This window comes from Sardina pilchardus, chromosome 6 (genome assembly GCF_963854185.1).
Source record: "Sardina pilchardus chromosome 6, fSarPil1.1, whole genome shotgun sequence".
NCBI lineage: Eukaryota > Metazoa > Chordata > Actinopteri > Clupeiformes > Clupeidae > Sardina > Sardina pilchardus.
This window is the reverse complement of record NC_084999.1, coordinates 27,153,722-27,160,302: the sequence shown is the minus strand read 5'-3', so window position 1 is coordinate 27,160,302 and position 6,581 is coordinate 27,153,722.

The window sequence follows — 6,581 nt, the reverse complement described above, 5'->3', positions numbered from 1 at the left end:
CTGAATCTCCAAGGCTGCCTTCATTACTACAGTACACCATGTGTTTTGACGCTGTTGTTTCTTTCCTAACTTAACTTAACATTTCTCCTTTCTCTCGCACTACGCCTAGCTCTATCTGTTCTTGCCCACTAGAGGGTGCTAGAGCCTGATCTGGATCACTGAGATGGTGTTTTTGCTGACAGCTGAATTCTGTTCCTGTGGCCAGTAGTCCTGAGGTTTGGCAGTACATACCATTACACATTATTGTGAAGTGATTGGATGTTTGATGTTTTCCATAACTCAAAAACCGTCCATACATTAAAATGGTAAATACTATGTGCTGTAATTTATAGGGGCGCAGGTTTACTTGATGCACCACACTGTAAGCTCAGTCAACAATGGCAAACATCCCTCTTGTAGTACAACAATTATTCTGTGATACCACAGCTTTAGCTGTTGAACGGAGCTCATTCTGACTGCACTGCAAAAAACTGCTTGTCTGATAAATCTAGCCAAGTGTTTTAATCTTATATCAAAACTAGTTGGTATTGTTTGGTATTGTTTTCAGTACAAAGACACTTACCTAGGCTTTCTTTTGAAATCATTTGACTTAATGTAACAAAAGTTTGTCTTACAGTATGTCTGAAAACAAGCAAAATTATCTGCCAGTACAGTAAATTTGTCTTAAAATGTCAAAGTCTTCTTAAATTGAATTAAATTATCTTTTGAGAGAGCGCCAGGTAGTATTTTCGTACTTAAAACAATACCAAATCGATTTTTTATCTTAATATAAGATAATTAGGCTACACTAGATCAGATTTCATTTTTTGCAGTGTGTGTATTTACATGTGTGTCTTCCCCCGCTGTCTTTTTTTGTGGTTCCCACATAGAGCCAAGTGCCTCTCTCCTTCACCACCGTCTCTGACAGGCTATCAGCATGCTTAAGCTTTGCTCAGAACTAGCTTGTTGGGAGATAAACTTGTCTCTGCTGGGGTAATTGCCTGTCCGTTGCATCCGCACTGATTTATTGCAGCGTGTCTGGTGTTATCAGCAAGGCTTTTGGGCAGCCTGATGACACTGGAGTGACCACCATCAGGTCCACTTGAGGTCTGAGCTGAGCTTGCTTTAGTCAAAGTCAACAGATTAAAACTGACGAAACCTTTTGAAAAACGTCTTGAGCAATGTTGCTGTGAAGTGTTTCTCATCATTGGGGTTCTGGCACGTTCCCTTTGATATTAGCCAACCGCTCACTTTCTGGAGAACTTTAATTATCAGTAGATAAATGGTCATGATCATCCAGTTGGAACTGGTTATGTGGTTGCCTAGCAACATTGCTCAAAAGTTGCCCCATGTACTATCAACACCTTAAAGGGACACTTCACAGATTAGCATTAAGCTTTGTATCTTTAGAAAACCAGTCATGTTTTTGAATGGTCGTGCATCATTCCCTCAGATTGCCTTGAGATGGGAGAAATACGGATTTCAATGAAACCCATGAATGACTTTTACATCATTGAAAGCAGGAAGTCCAACATTGAAATCCGTATTTCTCTCATCTCAAGGCAAACTGAGGGAATGATGCATGTCACCATTCAAAAACATGACTGTTTTTTTTTTTTTTAAAAGCTTATTTTTTGGGGCTTTTTATGCCTTTAATTGGACAGGACAGTAGAGAGAATGACAGGAAGCGAGCGGGAGAGAGAGCTGGGGTGGGATCCGGAAAGGACCATGGGGTGGGAATTGAACCCGGGTCGCTGGCGTGCGGCGCAGGTGCCCCAGCCAGCCGCGCCACGGCTAGGGCCATGACTGTTTTTCTAAAGATACAAAGGTTAATGCTTATCGGTGAAGTGTCCCTTTAAGCGTGTAGTTGGCATGCTAGTGTAGGCTAGTCATTGACATTGGATGATTGATTTCTGTATACGGTGTGAAGATGCTGGTGATTGGATTGCTAATGATGTAGAAGTATGTGGCTGCTTAGTTTTAGTGATACCATAATGGTCGGTGGCATGCAGTCCTGTATAAGCTCACCTTTGTTTTCCCTTCATAGGGTTTTGAATTGTGATCTACAGTAGGCCTAATTTCCCGCATATAAGCCGCATTGTGTATAAGCCGCAGGACAGTGTTTTATGCAAGTTAAAAGAAACAAAAGCATATTAATACCATATTAACGCCCCCCCCCCCCCCCCCCCTGTATTAACCTCATAGCTGAAGAAATTTTGCAAAAGCAATGTATAAGCCACGGCTAATAGTCAGGAAATTTCGGTAAGATGATCCACCGTTCAGAATCATTCAATCTTGTTCCCTTCATCCCTTATCTTGAGACCGGTCCTCCTCCACTCTCGGCCCCTCTCTCCACCCCCTCCACCGGCCAGCCTCTGCCTGTGTGGGAGGAATGGAGAGCTTGCTCTGCTCGGGACAGGTTTTATAGTTTCCGCGTGTTCCAGGAGAAAACTTATCAAGACCGCCGTTCTCGCTATCAGAACTTCCGGACGTCTGGTCCACAGGGGAGCTGAGGAACTTAAACATGGGAATATGATAGGACTCTGTTATATAACATTTGTGTACACACATTCAAATGATTACAAAGTCTAGGTGGAGTGCTTTGGTACCAAGTCAGATGTGTTGTTGCTCCAAGAATTTTTCTGTCCTTTATTAAAACATGCAGGTGTTTTGCAATCAAATTCAGACTTAGCACGTCATGTAACTCCAAGTTTTTTTTTTATTCTCTTTCAGTTCCGTTCCCAAGTTTATGACCAAAACTCAGGACAAACTCAGCCCAGTCAGCCATTCTTTAAACATTAACTGGCCATCACTGCACTGAGGGTGATATAAAAGCAACATTTATATTCTTACTATCCAGATTCCATTTTATAACACACATACAAGACAGTAATATTTTCTTTATTGGTCTCTTTCACATGAGACATTACCCGGTCAAAACAATCCATTAAAGATGAGTAAAGTTAAATGTATTTATTCACTAAGTTGTTCTTCACAGAAAATTAATTTACTCTTTTCATGTTACCTACTGCATATTGTCTTAGCATGATTATCCAATTTCTCTCTCTCTTTCTCTCTCTTTCTCATCCTCACTGAGAGACAGAGAAGGCAGACATAGGTGTGGAGATGAGGCCTCCTTTCTCTGGCTCTGAGCCGTGTGTCCTGACTCACTGGGGTGCAATCTATTTTTGAAAAGCTCGTCTCGCCGGGGCTGCGAGGGAGGACAGAAAATAATTAGCCTTTCGGACGGCTGAAGGAAAAGCTTGCCGCTGCGGCGAAACTGCAGAGGCAAGCAGGGAGGCGGCAGAGAGGCTGATTAAAGACGGAGACAGTGTTTGGAAAAGAGAGATTGACCACTCCATACAGCACAGGGAGGAAGGGAGGGAGCGCTTAACAGCACTTAATGTGGGCCTCCCTTTTATGCATGCCAGACATGACAAGGTACACAGTAGTTATATGGTGTGTGTGTGTGTGTGTGTGTGTGTGTGTGTGTGTGTGTGTGTGTGTGTGTGTGTGTGTGTGTGTGTGTGTGTGTGTGTGTGTGTGTGTGTGCGCGTGTGCGCGTGCGCGTGTGTGTGTGTGTGTGTGTGTGTGTGTGTGTGTGTGTGTGTGCGGGCCTGCATGCATGTGTGCTTATGTGTTTGTGTGTGTGTGTGTGTGTGTGTGTGTGCGTGTGTGTGTGTGTGTGTGTTTGTGAGTGCATGAATGACTGCGGGTAATGAGTTGATAGTTGACAGGACACTTTTGTGCAACATCATGGCAATACCTCTTCCTCATGATCTATTGTGTGCAGTGGGGGGATGGTTTGGCTGGTTACACCCCCATAAATGACACACTTTTTCCCCCGTATATTTTATTCGTATATTTTTGGGGCTTCTTATGCCTTTAATGTGACAGGATAGTGAAGAACGATAGGGCGCAAATGGGAGATAGCAGGGGTGGGATCCGGAAAGGTGGAGGATGGAATGGTGCAGGTGCCCCAGCCAGTTGCACCACGGCTGGGGCCCATAAAGGACACACTGGGCCACATCAGTCCAGACAGGACAAAATAAGCTCCACTGTCACTGACACCTGACAACAACAAGGAGACATCGTCAGAATGCCACCTCTCCCATCCATCAACAAACAACTCCAGACTATTATTTCATTTCTTCTGGGAGGAAAAGCACAGAAATGTAGAAATGTGACGTGATGCTTTGCTAAAATGAGCTCATACCCCCTGCTCTGGAGGGGGCAAACCGAATCTCTCTCTCTCTCTCTCTCTCTCTCTCTCTCTCTCTCTCTCTCTCTCTCTCTCTCTCTCTCCCTCTCTCTCTCTCTCTGTCCATTGTTGCAGTTTCCTTTGCCTTGTCACACATTCCTTTGCCATTTCGGAAGACGCTGGGGGTGCTCTTAGAGCGAATCATCTTCCGTGTACCTCAGTGGAAGTCCAGCCCAATATCGGATTCCCTCGATAATGCACATGATCTCATGTGATTGCTATGAGACCTTGCATAAAATTTTAGGAGAGCCTTAATGCTGAATGATACGTGACTTTTGCCGATTTTTATGGTATGCTGGCTACAATTATGATGCCTTTCCAAGAGCATCTGAAAGTTATAAACATGTGGTTGCTTTGACGATCATCAATTATTGTCTATTCTTTGAAATAACTGTAACTTGCAAGTCATGATTAGTCTGTGGTTCCATTCATCATCCATATCACTTCATTGTATGAAGCTATTACTTAAAGCAACACTAAAGAGTTTTTTGTACCTTAAAATTATGTTTCCAAAATAATTTCAGTGGTTCATGAACTCGTAACAGGGTGAACAGCAATTCTGCATTCGCTTCGCTGCCCTCATATCGGCTATAATGTCACTATGTAAGTTTACCAGATCGGGTACTCTACCTTGTCTGTGGACATCGCTATTTGCTGGATAAACTAATCGTGTGCGTGTGACAGAGGAAACGTACTTTAGTGTTGTTTTAAACAACTATATAAACTGAAGAGTTAGACTAACTACATACTAATAGACCATTTACTACAAACCTGTGGTCACATTTTGTCTGCCTGTGTGAACAAATATATCTCCTCAATACCCTCAAATACCTCCTAAAATTAGTTCTGTCCATTGCATGCTTGTACACATCATACTGCATTTAAATTTGCATTCTATTTCTTGAGGGATGCTTGCTGAGATGTTTTGCATGGGTCTCTCAGAAATGAATGTCTCTCTCTGAGCTTTTTTTTGTTCCAGAGCATGTCTTAGTGAAGAGGATAAAGACGTGCTAAAACGAGAGCCTGAAGCTATTCGATTTGCAAAAGAATCCTAATAAGAACAAGCAGAGGCAACACTCAATAGCTGAAAAAAAACTCTCCTTACGTCAAGACACGCTCCTTCAAGTTGATGCCTTGCCACGTGCCATAACACCAAATTGCATGCGCGCTCACACGCATAACTGTATAATGGCTTCAATCTGTCTTCATTACTTATGCTAGCTTTTTAGCCAACAATGGTATTTGCATGGGCTTTCCATGTTATTAATTTGTCACTTTTCCCTATCGGTTATATTTCCTTCCACTGGTGTACTTCAGCTCGAAGGCTCTACCAAAGCTCCGATTGGTTTATGACACCAGCGATAGCATCGGGCTAATCTGTGTGTGCGGTCAGATTAGCGAGCGGTGGGATTTGCATGAGTGCGGGGCTGGGGATTTGTCTATCTGCCTGGCCACAGCACGGCCGGGCCCGCCGGAAAGTCCTCTCGGTGGTGAGAGGCACGGAGGATGTTGAGCAGAGCATCCCACGCCAAGGAGCGCTGCGCTCCGAACGGCACGCAGACTAACTGTGCTGCATACACACACACACACACACACACTCACTCACACACTCATTGCACACACACACACACCCATACACACTCACACACTCATTGCACACATACACACACACACTCATTGCACACATACGCACACACACACACGCGCAAGCATGCACGCACGCAGGTACGCACGCACACCTACACACACGCACACATGCATGCACCTGCACACACATGCACACATGCACGTATACACCTACACACACACAATACATGCACATGCACACGCACACACACACACACAAGCGCATGATTATTCACACAGACTCACAGCTCTCACATGTACAGTCAGACACATGTGTCACTCTCTGACAAACACACACACACACACACACACACACACACACACACACACACACACACACATAAGCGCATGACAATTATTCACACAGACTCACAGCTCTCACATGTACAGTCAGACACATGTGTCACTCTCTCACAAACACACACATATACACACACAAACACACACACACACACACACAGACCCTTAGGCATAGACAAGTCAGTAGCTTATCTGTCAGCGTGGGCAAGGAGACCAGCCATCACGGAAACAGACGGTCCCCAGAGAAAGGGACTCAGTTTCAGAGGGGACAGCACCAAGAACATCACACTGACTCACTTCCGGAAACTTCTTTGACAGTGCCATGTTGAAATGTGCAAACATTTCAATGCAAACAACTACAATGTGTGAACAGTTCTTGTACTGTAGTTCAAAGGCATGTGAGGGAATGAGTGTG